The sequence below is a fragment of the Megascapheus bottae genome, chromosome 25, assembly GCF_031878675.1.
Source record: "Megascapheus bottae isolate mThoBot1 chromosome 25, mThoBot2.hap1, whole genome shotgun sequence".
NCBI classification, from domain to species: domain Eukaryota; kingdom Metazoa; phylum Chordata; class Mammalia; order Rodentia; family Geomyidae; genus Megascapheus; species Megascapheus bottae.
The window spans coordinates 19375726-19395972 of NC_143533.1; the positions used below are offsets into that span (position 1 = coordinate 19375726).

At 39.7% G+C, this 20247-nt stretch overlaps 1 protein-coding gene across 4 annotated transcripts in view; it reads right to left on the reverse strand.

Annotated features, from left to right (window-relative positions):
- Window positions 1–20247, reverse strand: part of Sema6d (semaphorin 6D) — a 764305-nt gene that overhangs the window by 250736 nt on the left and 493322 nt on the right. For all 4 annotated transcript variants that reach the window (XM_090358471.1, XM_090358472.1, XM_090358468.1 and 1 more), the window contains exon 4: window positions 7609–7680. The gene's annotated coding sequence lies outside the window, so the exon portion shown is untranslated. The remainder of the gene's footprint in view (window positions 1–7608; window positions 7681–20247) is intronic.

The following is a 20247-nucleotide window of genomic DNA, read 5'->3' on the forward strand; positions in this document are numbered from 1 at the left end:
TTAATGTCAGTTTGCAAGAGGTAGCTGGCGAAGGTTGGGCATTCAGGTTCTCTGTAGCTAAGGAAGGCCATTTCAAAGTGTCTGAAATGATCACACAGTGAGAAAAAGGAGAATAGTTATGAGCATATGTTCATATAAAATGATGTTTATCTAAATGAACTTCAAGAAATAGAAACAAGAGGGTTTATGTTATTTTGCTCCTTGATTTTTTTCTCCCTCCTTGGTCATTGTTTTTGATTTTCTGTACCTTTCGTCTTGCATGTATGTTTATCTGTTTTGGGGAGAGTAAGGAGGAACACAGAAATGGTGGGACAAAGTGTGAACAAGTTCAGCAGTGACACTTACTAGACACTAGGTTGAAAAACAACCTGTGGGGGAGGGGAACCAGGAGGGACAAACCCCCGGGAACACAAGGGGAGGGATCACAGTGTTTAAAGAAGCAGACTCATCGTCTGACTTACATAACAGTAACTGAGAAGATGACATGTATCCTGTTTACAATAATAATATTTTCTTTTGCCAGTCCTGGGTCTTGAACTCAAGGCTAGAGCTCTACCATGTGAGTCACAGCACCACTTCTGGGTTTTACTGTGTATGTGGTACTGAGGAACCTAGGGCTCTGCATGCTAGGCAAGCTCTCTACTGCTAAGCACACTTCTGGCCAACCATAATTTTTATTCTCTTAAGGTCTAAAATGAATGGCTCCAGGGAGGTTAACCCAGGAAGACGTGAACAGCTCCAGGGGTTCCTCATTGCAGAGTCTGCCCAGGTTATTAGCATAGGGCTGACAATTCAATTTGCATACAGCTACTAATACAAGCATTGTGTGCCCTTTGAAAACAGTCATCTTTTCAAAGGAAAACCAAAACCACATAACGTGCAATCAATCCTAGAGAAAAGACATACTCGCATGAAATTTTAGAAATAGCTAGTTTGTGATTCTTGTCTGAACATTTTGGCTAAATAAATTAATATTTTAGTGAAAATAAAACTTATTCCATGGTATGAAAGGCTATAATTTTTCAAATTATTCTCTAGCCATTAGCCTTTAATCAAACAATGGGAATCTTTCTATGACTACTAAGTATTCAGTTTCCTCCTTCAAACACAGAAACACTTGAATGAAAGACAGATTTATGTTTAAAGAGGGAACCGACCCAACACTTCTCAAGAAAGGAGAAAGGTAAAGATATGGTAAGAAACCGAGGAAGGATTAGGGAACAAACAACAAAAGCAGATATATAAGGGTTTTGGATTGGGTGAACAGGATGGTTCATTGAGGGGAAAATGAGATTAAATCAGAAGCATACTTAGTTAGTGTAGCTCCAGGGTGAACCATGCTTTCCTCATCCCGATTCCTAGTGTCTGTTTCTAAAATAATCAGGTCTGTATTAGTAAACATAGGAGCATGAAGGAGGTTGTAAATTGGGCAGTAAATAAGCACAACAATAGTAAACAATCCTAAGCAGTTTCTAAGTTCCACGACTATCTTTAACTGAACCTGAAAAATACTGTGAATCAAACTCTGAATACAATAATTAAGTTCTTATCCTTCCCAGAATATAAAAGCTTGTGTTTTAAGTTGGTGAAGTCATTCTCCTTAAATGGAGCCTCTAAATTATCAAGACAAATAAAGCCCTTCCTGAAGATGTATGTGGTTTGTTTCTCTACCAATCTACGCTTCCGCTAATTATCATGACCATAAGTACAGCTAAACAAATGAGGGAATGAACAAAATGTCAACCTGTTAGATGTAGTAATTTCCTGATTACTTAACAGTGCCTTAGATGAGCCCTGGAAACATGTCCAGGTCCCCACCATGCAGGTTTTGCCAGCAATCTTCTTTGTTCTCACTGTACTTTGTATGAACCTCCTACTGCGATCCCTCCATTCCCCTGCAGTCCCTGCACTCTCATGATCACCAAGTGTGCCTGTGTGCAGACACATTCGCCTCAAAGGAAAACCAAATCACATAACATGCCATCAAGCCTGACAAGAGACATACTCTCACGAAATTTTAGAAATAGCTAGTTTGTGATACTAGCTTGATGAACATTTTGGCTAAATTTAATCTTTTAGGGAAAATAAAACCTATTCTACAATATGAAAGGCTATACTTCTTCAAATTATTCTCTAGCTATTAGCCTTGAATCAAACAATATGAACCTTTCTAGGACTACTAAGTATTCAGTTTCCTTCTTCAAACACAGAATTTAGAGGACTTAATTATTAAAAAAAAAAGAAGAGGGTGGGTCATCCAAGACATAATCCGAATTTTAGAGGTAGGAATTGTCTTTAATGAAGCTTATAGATTTGAACAATTCAGTATCATAGGTTCAGATTTAATTTTAAACGAACTAGTAAGTTCTACGATGATTGAATTTTGAGTGCTCTGGGATACCTTCCTTTTGACTTCTACTCTCTACTAAATTTACTTTGTTCTACAATCCTCTTACCTAGAACTGCCAACTTTCTTAGAGGCTTTAAATCATGTATTGAAGTCAGGAATTAGGACTGAGTGTATGAGGACTTTTCAGCTAGGCTTTAGTTATGGCTGCAGACACAAACATAAAGCTTGTCAACAAAGGAAGTAATTAAGGATATATGATACATAACACTGAAAATCAGATACAGTGCACAGAATTCTTAGGTTTGAATAGGCTTCAAAATATTCCCCATGATACGGTTTAGCTGCTTTAGGTGTTTCATCATCTGACACACAGGGGTAATATTTTCTGGGGTTGCTATGCAACATAAATGAAACTATATATGTAAATGATTTAGTTTAATGCCTGGTACAACAGCAGAGGTCAAATATACTGGTTATGATTAGGACCAAAAATTAGACACTTTATAATTTAGGTAAAAAAAGAGTCTTTTCATTTATCCAGTGAGAACTAACTGATTAAATACTCTACTTACTTCGTATTTACTAGTCAGGTTAGGCTCCTTTATGAATATTATCAAATAAGCCTTAAATCTCAGTAACTACATTACAGAAGATTGCTCCTTGTTTATGCGTCTTGTCCAGTGAGGATTCAGCACAGCTCTTGTTCCAAAAAGACACTCATAAATGCAACTTCACTGAGAGCACCTCATCCCATAGCTACGCCATCCATTGCCAGCAGCTCACCAACACTTGCATCCAGGCTTCCGCTCAGCAACTCACAGTGACACACTCGTTACTTCCACATACAGGTCACTGTCCAGAATTGGTTACACAGTGCCTGCTCGATTGCACAAGAGAAAGCCCCGAAATAGCAGGCACCAAAGACAACAACGGTGAACATCCTGGCTTTGCCTCAATATTCTATTAAGCACTAAGGAAACAAAAAATGATAAATACTTAGTTGAACTTGCATAGGTATTAAATGGTTTTAGTAAAGCCAATTTCTATTGGAGAGAGCTGCTCCATAATTGAGCATTTCAATGAGGTCACATAAGACTGAGAAGATTCATATTTTAAGATAACTTTAGGCTTATATAACATTTTGCTATAAAATATATTCTAAGTTTACGACTTAGTGCCATGTGTAAATTATGAAATAAGTTCACATTGCTCAAAAGTAAAAATGTTTGTCTTTTCTTTTACAGTTATTCCATAGGAAAATAGAAAAGATCTCTAGAAAACTAGTCAAACATTCTATAATTAGGCCATTTAGTCCTTTATCAACTTTTCTAAACTGCAAGTAGACAGGCTTCTGGTTAAGATATTCCATCCCAAGGGAATGAAAGGAGGGTGTACCTAGCTTATGGCTCTGGTATAAATTCGCCTGTCAGGGCCATTTCTCCACTTCATCCAGTTTCAGTTCACTTCATGATCTCCCAAATAATGTGAGAAATTGACAGGATCTAGCTAGAATTCTTGCCCTTTGGCTTTGCCTCATGAGCCAAAAGGAATGGAAGCCACCTTTCAAGGTCCAACTAGCTAGAAATTAAGCCTCTTCCTCCTTCCTTCCCTCATGCCAGACAGTCTGTGGACAGCTTTCCAGGTTTCCGGCTCGCCTGGCCAGCAGGGAGAGGCCTGGCCTCTTTAGGCGCCTTGAGCTTGTCCACAGTTTGTTCCCTCCATCACAAAGCCACCACACAAAATGACCAATAATCGATTTTTTTAGAGCGAGAATGAAGGTGTTTCTGGATCAACAAGCAGAAGCAAGTAGGTGGGTGATAAGGGTAGAGCTGATGAGCCATTAATTTTCATAGTTTGTTAACAATCAGAGCAAACTTTTTCCTTGCAGGGGACCTTAAGCAGTCTGGGAGATGAGTTTCTGAAACCCATTCAGAGCTGTATTTCATCAGTTTTATTTCATAAGAAGCTTTCTTTTTGAGCATTAACCCCAATTCTCCAGTGCATGAAAAATTCAATACTTTAGGAAGAGGCATTAATGTTGGCATCAAACCTCTGTTTTGCATATATATGTCCCGAGGAAGGCTGGAAGAACAACTTCAGACATTCTTTCTTTTGGATGGTTTAATGAGCAACAGGGGAGGCAAATGGGAATTTGAGGTTTGTCTTTAATGCAGATCTTTCCCAAGGTTAGGCTCACAAGTCCCCTGGGCGTGGGACCTCCCTGGCCCAGCCTCACACCCCCTATTGGTTCTGCCAACAGGGTACCGACACTGCTATTGGCTGCGTACTGTCAAATGTCCACTGGGTCCCACTAATTCCAGGCCTTATCCATCAGTGGTTTGGGACTGAACCAGAGCCAGCTCTTTGTAGCAGCTCGGGAAAGGCCTAGGAAGCAGCAGGTACTGCAAGCTTCCACCATTGGAGGAGCACAGTGTCTTCCCGTGAAGGGCTGTTTCTCATCTCCTCTCCCTGCTGTGCTCATTCCCAACCCCATGCTAGCCGGAAGGAAGAGGTCATGTCTGACTCGCTCTTCCCACAGTCTCCCACACATCTTACAGGAAAGCACACTGCTAACTTCATACGCTTACAGCCAGGCACTAGACAGGGTACAAATGTTCTCAGTTCTTTCTTTAGCCAGAAAGCAAGGCTTTATTTACTCTATGTCTACATCACTATAAGCAGCTGGGCAAGTAGTCCTTGGAAAAAAGCACATTCAAGCTAGGAAAGTGTTTTGACCTCCTACTTTAGACTGCAGTGTTCATTTTCAATCATCAAATCAGCATCTCCAGTTTTCAACAATGCTAACGTCCATTCCTCACCGGGTTCTCGATTCTCTGTGTCTCATTCAATGCTCAGTTCCATTTTACTTTATCAATGCTCCTCTTTGTAGGTGAGAAATCTAATGCTAATAAAATGAGGACATAGATTGCCAGACCAACATTAGTCAGATTATTTTATATGGAGACAAGATTTGATTCTAAGTTTCTTTGGCAACTAACCCCCGGTTCCTCTTGTTATACCGAGCCATTCACATTCCTCCAGCACAACCCTACACCATTTTGCATGGGGAAGCATAACTGGTAGCATGATTAAAAGCAGGAAAGGCTCTAACATCCTCAACTCTCTTCCAGGGTTACTTAACCTTTTAAACAAAGTCGGTTTTCATAAGTGATTATGCTTTAAGGTAAGTTAGAACACAGTACACTATACCAGTTGGCTTCCTATTTCAGATTTCCTTCTGAGGAAAAAACAAAAATAAGCTCTAAAAGAGCAATACATAATTGCCAAAGTATCTTCTAAGGATAAAATTTCTTACTTGAAGATCTTATGCTCATTGCCTCTGATACCAAATAAACTTACTAGGCAATCAAAGATAATATGTTCACACTTTCTTGTGGACTTGATTTTTGTCTCATAGGCAAAAATATTAAGAAATATGAAAATGATGGACTCGGGTTCTTTTACTATCTTTTCTGTGTGGTAAAAAATATTAAATCCCCCCTTTGCCTTTTTATTTGGAAAGGCTGGCCTAACAGATAATTAGGATCAATAAAACTTATTCCTAATCCTAATCCTGACAATAGTCGGTACTGCTATCTCTGACAGCACTTTCAAAAATGCCCACCCTCGGCTGGGAGTTTGGCCTAGTGGTAGAGTGCTTGCCTAGCATGCACGAAGACCCAGGTTCCATTCGTCAGTACCATACATAGAAAAAGCTGGAAGTGATGCTGAGGCTCAAGTGGTAGAGTTCTAACCTTGAAAAGACCCAGGGGTAGTGCTCAGGCCTTGAGCTCAAGCCCAGGACTGACCAAAAAATGCCTACCCTCTTTACCTTGTTCTGCTTTCTCTGTACAACGAATGACATCCAAATGGACAAGAGGCATGAACCCATTCTGGCAACTGTTCCAGTGGCTCTATGGCTCCTTCAAGGACAGATGAGGCAAAGCCTAGCTAATGTAGCCTGATCAATGGTTGGCTGTCACGTATCTTCTTTCTTGTCATCTATATCTCCTACTTTGCTTCCTTCATTTTCCTCATTCCTTTCCCTCTTCCAAGACACCTTTTTGCTCTATTTCCTCATATATATATAATACTGAGATAGGAGAGAGAAAAAGAGGGAGAATACACAGCCAGGTAGAACTTATCTCCTTGACCTCGGTATATATGTCAAGAACTGCCTCCAATTTTTTTCCTGATACACATACCTGTTAACCTTTGAGTTTAACATTCATACTAGCCCCCTCTTTTTTTTTTCTCTAGTAAACCACCTGATACAAAGAAGAAGAAGAAAGAAAAAAAAAAATCAAGTGAATCACTAGCTCCTCCCATCAGGCTCAGCCTTTATTCTGGCTAAGGCCCGGCTGTTCTCTACCGCCATCTCATGGTGAACCTGTCTGTATGAGAATGAATCTTGAGAGAGAATGAAGCCTTCTTCAAAGCAGACATACATCATGAGGGATCAGGGTGTCACAGTTGCTGACTTTTAAATGAATTGCTTAGGACACAAAAGCTGAAAATACTAATAGAAAGCCTGAATGATTTTTAAGCTTAAACAAAGCATATATAAGAACCTGATTTTAAAAAGGAAAAATTAGGAAGTGGCTTTATACAACTATGAGTCCTAAATTAAAAACCCCATCCATGGTGAGGGGATGGAGAGATTTTTTTTTTAATTCTAGAATATTGAAGATACACTTACAATGGATAACAAATTCCACGTGGATTGTCAGCAAAGCTTTAAATACAATGTCAGAGTGTGCCGGGATCCATTTGTGTATTCATGTGCAGGATCCATTCGTGAATTCAATCCACAGCACGTTCACCAGACTACTGGTGATAATTGCAAGTATTTCCCTTTATAGACACCACACAAACTGCCCAGCTGCGTAGACGCCTGTTAGGCATGGCTACCACAGTAGACACATTTGGTTATGTTGAATAAAGTTTGGAAATAACCTATAAAAACGTTTCACTAGGTGGCATCAAACTAACTGGGCCTGGGTTTTTATTCAGTATGTTAAGCAGTACTTTTACTATTTATTTTTTTCTCTTCTTGTGTTTTTCAAAGCTGACAAAGATGGTATTTAAAAATAATAATACTTAAAGTTTGATGTATACTCAATAACCCACTGCTTAGGCAAGCATATCAAACATTAGTTTGAGGCAAAAGTCTAGACTAGGCCCAGTATGTCATGAAGAAGAATGAATGTTAGTACTATTTTATCCCAGAAAGATATAACAAGAAATAAAGGCCTTACCGTTAGAAGTTTTCAGCTTGCCCAACGTTCTAGGATGACAGTAAGGGATCAAGAGATCAGGAACTTTGCATTCTACAACAAATGAGAGAAGAACAAGGAAGAGTTATTAGGGCAGCTAAATGCAATGAAACTATATTGCTTGCAGACTACCAAACGAAGGGAAAGTAAATCTGGAATCCAAGTCCAGATCTCCTAACCCATTCCAGACCTTCAACTAAGAACATTCTTCTACACGAAGATGATGTGAAAACCAACAGCCTCTCTCATGGTTAAGGAAGCGTGGCACACTCTTACAGTACTAGGGTGGGTGCAACAAAGACATGAAATAGAGCCATACCAGGACACTGGGAACAACCTTAGTTTCTGTGCAGTCGTTCTGATTACCTTGTGGGAAAAGTCTCCCGTGCTCATCTGTATTTTAACGAACTTAGGTACTGACAGGTAAGAAGAACCGTTTAGAATGCATTGGTAAGCTTTTCTTTCTGTTGTATTTATACCTTACATTCATCCTCATATTTACTCATAATATAAAGTATCTGCTTACAAAATGCTTTTAAATTAAATGAGGAGCAAACTGAAAGAGAATCTACATAAATAACACTATCTTGGATATACCAATCTAGGGGAAAAAATCATAAAAGGAGAAATAAGTGACTGAGCTGGGATAAAATGACAGGTAAATATCTGGACATAGGAAGATTGAAAGCCTGTCTCCCCTAGACATCTGTTCCCTCTGGGATCTGTGGGGTCACCTTCCAGAGACATCATGTGCGCTGCAGCCACATGGGCTCTGGGCTTTGTGTGATGTTCATCCCCCCCCCCCCCCCCCGCTGCAGCCACCACCACGTTCTCTTTGCACATGCATTGATGAGGGCTGACTCATTTTGGTATGTCAGCCTACTTCCTTTAGTAGACTAAAAACTCTTGGATATGGTAATGCTGACATGAGTGCATTACACAGCTGGAACCCCAGGAGTTATGAGCTGAGGTGATCAGCGGAAAAAGTTTAGAGAGGAGAAGGTTTTCGGGTGTGAAGAAAAGGATGCATGTATTCCAATAATGATGAAGGACCAGGCAGAACATTTTAGGGTCTCAGAAAATTTGCATAATGCATTTCAAGGGGAAAATTACAAGACTCATGCAGATTAAATTATGTGACCCAGCTAGCAATTGAACATCTCCTATGAAAAATTAGTTAATTTGGATCTTGCTTATTTCTGTTTCTACTATTGTGGCTTATTCCTGGTCATTCTAAGGTCTAAGGTTTTCTTCTTTACTTACTGAAGACTCTTTTCATAAAAAAAGAAAAGGAAAAATGTCCTTTCTAAATCAAGTCTGCTATTGAATTGGTTTTGTAGCCACATCGCACTATGGTCAGGCATTTTCTTTCTGTCCACGTGCCTCCTCCAACACCATCTGTTTTCTGAAGAGACTTAACGAATCTCAAGCCAAGCCAGGAACATGAGGGGCCCCAAAGGCAGGGCTCTTTAAAGAACAGATTTTAGCTTTCCTTCAGCCCTTCCTCCTGCTCACCTGAAGTGAACTGAATCATCCTCACTGCATTTTTGCCTGATCATAATAATGAGGATTTTTAAAAAATCTATTCATTGTAGACAGAGTAATCACACATTGATATGGCTCAGAGAAACAGGAAAAGGCAAAAATAGTAACAAATCACCACAATTAATGTGGGTTTTTTTCCATTTTATCTAAAGAACTTGGTCATTTTAGTTCTAGTTCATTGTAGTCAACAACTTCATCTCTGATGACAGAGAAGCAAGCGATGTATTTGTGACCAGGGTAACATCAGCAAGACTATAGGAAAGAGGTTTGGTTTCTGCAGAAAGCACGTAGGCATGTGGATGGGCCCCCTGTGTCACGTTGGCTATGTACACACCATGCTGGGGGCTGTGGGAGTTCAGCTGCATCTCTGCGAGTTGAACCATAACATCTTATTCAAGTCACAGCCCACCAAGCAAGGAAAACAGAAAGAATCTCAAGGAAGAGTTCAAGACAGAGAAAAATAGCACAAGGCAGGATGCGTTTAATTATCAATAATTGCCGCAGGATGTCAGGGAAGTGAAAAAAGCATGTGACACTGGAGTAGTCTAGAAAAATTCCCTGACATTACAAAGTTGAAAATGAATCACATTCATGGAAAGCGAAGGGGGCAAATATCCTATCTGGGATGTGAAACTGGTTCTTTGGTGGATTATGACGTAGAAAGGCCCGAGGCCAGCTTTGCTCTGGTTGGCAGGATCAAACCTGGTATACACTGACTTGAAGGAATACACAACTTCCTCCATCACGCTATACATATGAACACACATGTAGAAAGACACGCACGCTAGTCCTGAATTTCACCAGCGTGCCCTTCAAGTGAGAGCTCTAATCATGGATTTATTCCTTTGGGACTGTTTGTATTGGTCTTCGTTCATCCCTTAAATTAACATATGAGGGCCAGATTTTTCCATTCCAGAGTGACTCATTCAAGGGCAGAAAGCAGTTACATTTCCAATATGAAACCTCTCCCTGATATCCTGTACTGCTCACTTGAGCAGTAAGATTTTTCTAATAGGCATCATTATTATCAATGTAAGTACTAATTTTTTAGGATGCAAAGACTTGGCTCTGTGGCATACAGGATAATTTCATAAAATGGTTAAATCTGACAGACTTTGGATTCTGGGTCTTCCAGATACAACAAAAACATGTGCCCAACAAATAGGATGCAATGCTTTCTATTGCATGGGGTGGTGTGTGCTCACACAGCGTCATTTGAGAGTGACTGTGCTGACTGGAATGCTTGGGGAAAGACAGACAATAAACAAGTCATCTAATGAATCAAGGCAAGTTCAGACTGTGAGGTGTGTGCTACGTAGGAACAACGATCCTGTGAGGAGATAGAGAGGAACTGTTGGGGATGCGAGAAGCGAGGACAGTGATTTCAGACAGTGTGTCCCAAAGGTCACCTTTGAAGAACCAAATAGAATAGAAGCGGGGGTCCACATGGAGAGAATAGCACTTATAAAGGCCCTGGGATGGGAACCAAGGCAGAGGCCAAGAGGGCTGGAGAAGAGAGAGAGCAGGGTAGTGTTTGCAAAAAAGCAAGCTAAGAATAGGGCTCAATATTTCTATTTATGGTCTATGTCCGCAGTGAGTTCTCAAGATGGAAGCACTTTTAGTTGAAGTAATTTCTAGGCCATTAAATCTGTTCTTGTATGTTAAAGATACTTATGGGTAACAAACATTTTATTATTCTAACTCAGATTTGTTGTTTTACACTGCTTATACGTTTACATAAAATTTAGGTGATTTCTTTTAAGTGATATATTTCAATATAATGTATTCCTGTGGATCATATGCACAACACTGGCAAAAACAAGAATAAAATTATCTTCATCTTAACACGTAACAGTAAGGAATCACCTAGTTTTTATTCCTACTTCTTGCACATACGGCATCATGCTGCTGTATATACAAGCATGCCTTTCCCAGCAATGTGGTCAGGCACATTTAAAGTATAGCACCTTTCAGTTTTTCAGACTGGATCCCCAGCAAGATTTCTGGGTAACACTCGGTATGGCTGGCTCATCCAGCCTCAATGACCCTTGCTAAGCCATCCTCCCCCTATTCCTTCTCATGGCTCAGATCTTCCCATCTTATCGAACTAGCTTTTCAGGGCAAAAGGAGACTTGAAGTGAAAAGGAATTTCTGACAGGCAGTTATGAACCCGATTCCTTCACATCGAGCTCCCTGGACATCAAATTTAGATTCTAAGTAATTTCGAAATAATTTCTAAGAATTCACAGGAGGAGAATTCCCCCCCTTAGCGGAGTGTCATTCAGTTGTAAACGAGGAGACACAGCCCTGGGAAGGCTAATTAGAACACTTTAACCTTACCTAACTATGTCTTTAAAAAAAAATCTAGAAATCGAGCATTTTTCTCAGTCTCTGCGTAAGATTTGAAAAGTCTCTGGCTTGGGGATTTTAATATAAGGATCTAGAGAGCTTAAAAGGTCAATGGAGGAGTTAGTGGAATTGATTTTTAGGAATGGATTTTATTTCATAAATTCATATGTTATTTAGGAAACCGAAGTTGAAGAATCCAATATAGTATATTCTAAACACTGTGTTCTACTTCACATTTTCCCCAGATAGTTATCTCTGTTACTACTACAGAGATGAAATCACTTTAATAGAATTTAATGGAATTTTCCCCAGAAACTTTTAATAGAGTCTAGTATTGGTTTAAGTGAGGTGCTTCAGAAGAAGGTAATGGTTGTTTGTTTTGAGGTGATTTTTAAAAGTTTTAAAACATAGATATTCTCTCTGGCAGGAATCATAGATCTTAATTTTACTATTGTCAATGCAGACTTTTTGATTGCTTTCCTCACAATCCTGCACCTGTCACTCCATGGTCTTTCCTAATTTGCTACTTTCCCTCAGATTCTGTTCTCTCATGCTCGATGTGTATTAATCCACCTGAAAATTCATCTACAGTAGTGCTGCAATCAAGATTTTTCTGAGTTGTTTTCCCCTCGGTAGGCTCAACTGGAAAGAATGTTTTCCAAGATCATTCAGGTTACAGGCAGAATTCAATCCTCTGACTGAAGAGCCTGGTTTTTTCATAGCTGAGGGGGAGGCTGATTTTAGGTCTGAGAGATCATTGGATATTATTTTCGCCTCTGTGGCATTGTGGGGGGCAGGGGACACTGTATCTCCTGTTTCTTTCTTGGCTCCTTCTTGAGATGTGGGTAGTTTCCTTGCAGTTTTGTGGAAATACGTGAGGAGGTGCCTCCCGACAGCCCACAAGCTCTGTCACTGTAGCTCTTTTCTTCCCAGTACTCCAAAGTGTGAGGTCTTGTGGTCTCCATGGATTCACAGACCCTTCTAAGTGCAGTGAGCCCACCATGCTTGCCTGACACATTACTACCTGAGGGAGCACAGTGGATCTAAGGGGACCACTCATAAGCTTTCTCTCATTTTCTGCCTGTTACATGGACTTGTCTTGTACTGTGTCTTGTCCAGGGTGTTAAAAAAAAACTGCTATGTTACACATACAACTCTTTTTTCTTAGAAAAAAAGCTGTTTAAGATGTATGCAAATGGGGACCAAGACATGAAAAAGGGTATCAATGTATGTGAATTAATGCACCTTCTATCTGGCAACTATAATGTAACCCTTCTATTAATTACAATAAAAATACATGAAAGAAAAAGATGTATGCAAAGTATCTTTAGCACTGTTTTACTGCAAGAAGTATAAGCAAGGATCCCATCATGGCTGTGGTAGCTTGAACATTTCAGGCATAATAAATAATTGTTGAACAACTTTAAAAAAAAAAGAAGTATAAGCAAGCAGCAATCTTTCAACTTTTTATTCTGTGCCTTCACCAATGTTGGCAATTTCATGAGCTCCGTGGATGTCTTTCAAAATAGTTATTAGAAGTATATAATGTAAGCATAAAATAGCAAGTGATATGCATTAACAAATTTATCACAATATTTAAAGGTAATTAGGTCATGTTAATATGTATGCCTTCACATGAACATGTTAAAACATTTTATCAACAGTGTTATAAATTCCAAATATTGAAGTGGTGTTGAATGTAAATTATATTTCCAGGTACCTGTGACAACTGTACGTGAGATGAAAATATTTATCATTTCTTTTGGTAACAAAAATCACAGGCACTCCTACTCCTAGTAAGGTTTTTGGTGCTGTATTTTTAACAAAAAATGTTGAGTTTTAATTACAGGTTAGTGAAAAAGATAGTCATTTGTCTATCCCAGTTCTTGAATTTCCCTGTGTGGGGAGGGAGCATCATGGAGGCCTATATGTGTCATGAGAAGAAATTGTGTCACTGAGAATCCTTCTTTGTTCTTCAGCTTGGGGCTTGTCACGGTTCAAAGGGTTTGCTGACTCTAGCATTGTAATTACTAACACTTTTGCTAAGTATGTGTCATTCCCATTGTTAGTGAGGTCCTAAAGAACAAGAGCAATAATGGGTAAACACCATTATTTGGGGGCATGCAGTAATTACGATAATATTAGCTAACAGTCATCACTATTGCCATCACCACCACCACCATCATTCAGACAGGAAAATAATTCATGACATTAAGATTCACACAATATGAACCCAGGCACAGTGGCTCATGCCTGCAATCCTAGCTACTCAGGAGTCTGAGATCTGGGGATCAAGGTTCAAATCCAGCCCAGGCACAAAAGAACCTGAGACTTTTATCTCTACCATCTAGACAATGGAAAGTGGGGCTTGACTCAAGGGGTAGGGCGGTAGCCTTGAGCTGAAGTGCGCAGGGACAGCGCCCAGGCTGAGTGCAAGTCCCATGACCCACACCACAAATAAAGAAAATAACATAAAAAAAGAAAATAAAAAATTCACACAATATGAAACTCTGTTTTTAAAAAAAATTGGCAGATTGTTTTACGTTGTGACTATAGGAATCCGTTATCTGAGCTGAAGCCAGAGCACGCTAGGATTCTTCAAACATAAAGGCTTCATTGACTTCATGATAAATTTGCCCTCCACGTTCATTCTCGTCCATCGCAACATTGTCATTCTTGTCCGTTATTCACAATGCCAAAGTGAACTATTTGTTCTTGCGAAGGTGGGAGTGATGGTGTGGGGGGCTGGGGAGGGTATGGAAGGGACGTGACCACTACCAGATCTGGCCTCCATCTTTTAAAGCCCTAGGATGATGAAGTCCTGGAGGGATCCCTCCTCCCATCACGCCAACAGCAGGTGCTTTAGACTCAACCAGTGACAGAGAACTGATGCGTCCCCGCCATTGGTTCAATAATAAAGACCAAATGCCCCCAGCACCTGCATCAAATCACACAGAAACACAGGGATGTTTCCAGAAAGCTTTGGAGAATAAAATTAAGTACAAAAGGACAACGTAAGGAAAAAACTGAATGAATTTTAAACAGTAACGACAGAATCAACTATTCTTCCATGCTAGACTTGTGAAAAGAGATTGGGGTAAAGGTGAGCTGTTGAGCTGTTCCTTGATGCCTGTCCAGCAGCCCTGCAAGTGCTACCACCCAAAGAGGACGCCCGCCAAGGCCGCTCGCCGTCCTGCAGCTGACCCCTGCTTCACTGGCGTTCCAGCTGAGGTGTTTGCAAATGCCTCATTACCGACTACTTGTGAATCGCTGGGCCCCGGGGTACATTTTAACGGAGTCATCTCAAAATTGGTTTTTTGTTTGTTTGTTTTTACCAACTCTCTGATATGGGTGTTATTAGCTTCCACCTCACAGACAAGGAAACGGATGCCTACAGGACCTGACTATCAGGGCCAGTGGTCAGCGAGTTGATGACGGGTGGTGCTGACACACACAGCTAGCCTGTCTGAGTCGTGAGGTCAGGCTCAATACCACGAAGTCCCCCACATCATCATCTTGTGTGCTTGAAATGAAGCTGAAGAGGGATCAGTTGAGAGAGCATCTGAATCTGAATAAAGGTCAATGTCTACCAATGAGCCTTCCAGGCCTAAAGAGATATATAATCCTTTGATACAGACATTATGCCTTATGATTAAGTAACTGAGTAGGAAGTTTTGAGTGTGAGTGTGTGAGTGTGTGTGTGTGTGTGTGTGTGTGTGTGTGTGTGTGTGTAGTAAATGTTTAACTCTGATGATGACTCTGGGGGTCCTGTCTCAAGGCTCTATCTCAGGAGAGTACGATATTTTCTCATTGATTGGTCTTTACTGGTCTTTGTGGGCAGCAGCCCAACTATTGCCCCAGAAATTTGTTTTCAGCACACATTTGTGTGTAAAACAAATTATATTTTTGTATCAGAGGAATTAGAAATATGGAACAGGGGGCTGGGAGTTTGGCCTAGTGGTTAAAGTGCTTGCCTAGCATGCATGAAGACTGGGGTTCAATTCCTTGGTACCACATACATAGAAAAAAGCCAGAAGTGGTGCTGAGGCTCAAGTGGTAGAGCTCTAGCCTTGAGAAAGTCCAAGGACAGTGCTCAGGCCCTGAGCTCAAGCCCAGGACTGGCAAAAAAAAAAAAAATGGGGCCGGGAGTTTGGCCTAGTGGTTAAAGTGCTTGCCTAGCATGCATGAAGACCCGGGTTCGATTCCTCGGTACCACATACATAGAAAAAAGCCGGAAGTGGTGCTGAGGCTCAAGTGGTAGAGCTCTAGCCTTGAGAAAGTCCAAGGACAGTGCTCAGGCCCTAAGCTCAAGCCCAGGACTGGCAAAAAAAAAATATGGAACAATAAAATGGAAAGTTGCCAAATTGCCTTAGAAATGAAGCACCTTTCAGACAAATTAAAATGTGCTTTCCTGTGAGGGTCGCTAATGGCCAGACACTTAGTGATCAAAACGTGATCATAAATTCTTGAAGAATATTATGAACTTCAAGAAGGACTTTGGTCTAGAGTTCGCTTTTCCTTGAATAGAGCCTGGTGTCCACCAGATTCTCCATAAAGACTCATTGAGTCCATGAAATACCCTGGGAGGATTAAGCAAGCCTTCCACGGGCGTACACATCCTGCATCACACAGCACCCGAGCTGGGTAGCAGCAGGCATTTACTTGTTCATCTTTTAGGCCTATGAGTCAATGGCAGCTACTGTCATTGTGAGGCCAGATCCTCGCAGCCACAGAAGGCATCAAAGTGAGTAAGCCTTGTCAATAACATAGACCTTTCCGAGTCTCATCCGTGGAGGGCTCGGAAAGGTGTGTGGGATCATTCTAGCCCGTGGCTTCAAATGCAATTATTTTCAAGCTTGGAGATGGCACATCAGGAATTGTCGCCATAGGATAAGACCCATGAGGACTCCTTCCCCTTCCTCTTATCTTCCACCTTTTTGAAAAGAATTGTCAGAAGTAGTAAAGCAACATGTTTTGAAGTAGATCAAACCGGTGACATTTGGCGCTGCATCTTTGTGTACTGGGTCTATTTGTTTTGGTTCATGAAATAAGGCCTGAAACTTGTAGACGTGCTGCTAGTTAAAAATTGGATTCATCCCCTGAACTTAAAATACAGAGATCCTAAGTCCCATTCCTAGTTCCTTCCTCTCAAGAAAATACAAAGCTTCTGTGTACATAATGAACTCAGACATTTTCAGAGCCAATCTGTACCTTTTAGGCCACTGTTGTCCTAACCTCTACCAACCCACTGTGGGTTATTACATGGGGCTTAGCATTGTTGATTTACTTTTTTTCATATCTATTCCTAAAATGATAGAAATTGTCACTTTAGTTTAAAACACATTTGTTCAAATGTTGGGGATTTTTTTCTTTACTTGAAAGGGCACTTAAGTCATTTTTATTTGAAATAAATTAATTAAATTTATCTTCTTCATTTGCCTCTACATGACCTTTTGGGAACTTTGAAATTAAATTTTCTTCTAATATTTTACTTTCCAGCTTAGCAAACATTGATGCTATTTTAGATTCTGAACAAAGTTGAGAAAAGCACAGATTTCTTTTTTTTTATATCACTTCAGCTTTGAAACAAGAAATGATAATGTTCTAGAATATTACCTGCAAGGCTATGAGCTTTACTTTCTTTGTTCTTAAATGAATAACAAATGAGAGTGTAATGATAAACATAAAAAATAATGAGATCATAAAAAATAGACCAAAACAACATACTAAAAACACTCAGGGGAGTGATTTCAACTGTAAACATACTCATTTACAAACAAAAATATGTTTATGTTGCAATTTAATAAATATCATTATTTATTTGTTTTTGACAAATAATGCATTACTAAACAGAAATTCAAATATCCATTCTTGGGTACCCTGAATTAAAACTTTCATTAATGCTAATAACATAAAATAAATACCTCCAGAATATGCCAAAAAGAAATAGATTAAACTGAGTTAGACCAAGCAGAACTTGCTATTTATAATTTAAAATGTTTATGTTGGATCCCATAATCAAGTAATAAATATATTCAAGGAACTTTAGGAAGTTATTTTGTTGTTGTTGTTGTTTTAGAAAACCTTCCTGTTAAAGAGCAATAATGAAGATTATTCTGCCTCCAAATGTCAGCACGTAAGAAGAAATATTATATATGTTGAGCATTCATACATAGAAATCTAAACTCCAAAACATTCAAAAATCTCCAAAATCTGAAAGTTCTTGAGTTTTGACATAGAAAAACTCCACATCTGGCCTTATGGGATGGGTAAGAGTCAAAACATAAGAATATTAAAGGATTATTAAAAAATATTATTTAATATTACCTTCAGGCTAAGTGGCACAAGGGGTATATGAAATGTGGCTTTCATGTTGGGACTAGGAATCTTTTCCAAGATCTTATTCTATGCTTACTCAAAAATTCTAAAATCTGAAATATAATCCCAATCTAAAACACTTTTGGTTCCAATCATTTGGAAAGGGATACTCAATTTGTACTATGCTAATTACAAACTATAAAAAACATTTATGCATAGTCATGTGAAGTATGAAGGCATCTCTACAGATCCATTCTGAAAATATACCCAGGAACTCTCACATACCTATTTGGAGATGTAAAGTGGAATTACGGCAGTGAGTGATTCGTCCCCATGCTAAGACTCAGCACAGTGTTTTGCACTTATACCGTCCTATGATGACATCAGCTTTTTAGCTCATAATCATACCTATCCTAAATTGCTTCAGAAGCCATGAGAATGGTTTTCTAAATAATATGGTGAATTTGAAGGGCTTCCTGGAACAAAACTATTTCTTTGGTTTCATTATGATTGTCATCAGAGAATTTTTCACTAATTTCCAGCTCAATGCTATGGAGAATTCAGAGGAGAAGAGTGGAAGTCCTAGGCCTCGAAGAGGGGAGAAGCTTGTTAGGCTGCTAGCCTGGGAAGGATATAGTATCAGAAGTCTGTCTGCTTAAAAGACATGTATACATTAACTACCACTAGCCTTGAGGAAAAAGGTGAAGAAGCTTGAAACTGTGATGAACCATAAGCAACACAATCCTTTTGTCCAAGAGCAACATTCATGATGGGCACTGGTGGGTGACACCTAGCTACTCAGGAGGCTGAGACATGGGAAATAGGGCTCAAAGCTAGCTTAAACAGAGAATTTCACTAGATTTCATCTCTAATTAAGGTAAAATGTCAGATGAGAGATGTGGCTTAAGTGGTAGAACACCAGTAGTGAGCAAGCAAGTCCAGTGATAGCATGAGACTCTGAGCCTCATCCTACAGGCACACACAAAAATAATCAGCATTAATGTGGTACGATTTACATTCGATGTAATGTATCTATTTTCATTGTACTGTAGTCATTATATTCAATGAAAAGCAAGAACATTTCTATCATATTCAAAATTTCTGTAGTCAGTCACCCCTCTTATAACTCTCCACCTCACTGTGGATCCATTAGGGCCTCCATCATTTGGAAAATGCAAAGAGAGTAAAGGCAAGAGTAAAAACCAAATGACATTTTGGGTTGAACTCTGTCATTGTTACAATTTCAGGGGTATTTTAAAATCTTCAGACAAGGAAGGAAAAGTGAGCCAGATGTCTGTGAAGAAGGATGCCATGTACTCTCTCATGTGAACTTTAGCTTTCTCACAATGCTGTTTTTGGTTCCACACTTCCAATCCCCTCAATTTGGACCCATCAGTGGTTGTATCTACAGGATAAAAATGGCACCTGCAAAGCCCTGCATTGTTGGAAACATGAGAACTAGTTCACATGTATAGCTCCAACCACCATTCTGGATGTCCATACATCTGTCCTACGACTACTCAGGCTGCTCTCAAAGTTTTGCAAGCCACAGGTGGTTTTAATAAAGATTGTTACTATTTTTCTAGTAGCATGAACATAAAAATCCACTGTTTTCAATTGCAGGTGGTTCTAGGGCCCCTGAAACCTAGGTGAAAAATCCCAAAGATGTTCCTGCTGTTCAGATAAAATCCTTACCATAACTAGTGCATCTTTTGTGCCTTTCTGCACTTGATTAGATGACTGAGAGATATTCCCTACTGTGTAAGAGGAAACAAAAAGGCTTGCATATCACTGATTTTTAAGTTCTACATTAGTGCTTTTGCTACCGTTTTTGCCCTTTTTAATACTCTTTTCTTTTTTAATGTTGGTGACTGAGACTTCCCACTATTTTATACAATGAAATAAGCTCGGAGTCAATCTGTGGAAGAAGGGAGTGATGTGCAGAACATCAGCAAGCAATGTGACTGTATATTCTCCCAGAGTTACCAATGAGCCTGGTTGTAATGCTGAGAAATCACTGGCCTCTCTGGGTGCCCTCGGTATGGCATCTTTCACATGAGAAGAGGCAGGATTAGACAGTCCTGTTAAGTTCCACATTTTGATTCCAAGTGTGTACTACCCATTTAAAAAAATAATTGAAATAACAAGCTGTATTGGTGATTCTTGCCTGAAATTCTAGTGTCAGAAGGCTGGTATCTGAGAATGGCACTTTGAAGTCAGCATAGGGAAGACAATCTATGAAACTCTTATTTCCAACTAACCACAAAAAAATGCCATAGAAAAGATGTGGCTCAAGCGGCAGAGCACTAGCTACGAATGAAAAAGCCAAGAACAGAATCCTGAGTTTAAGCCCCAGTACTAAAACTGGATACCCGAGGTTACCTTATATCGAGCATGCACATGTAAAAC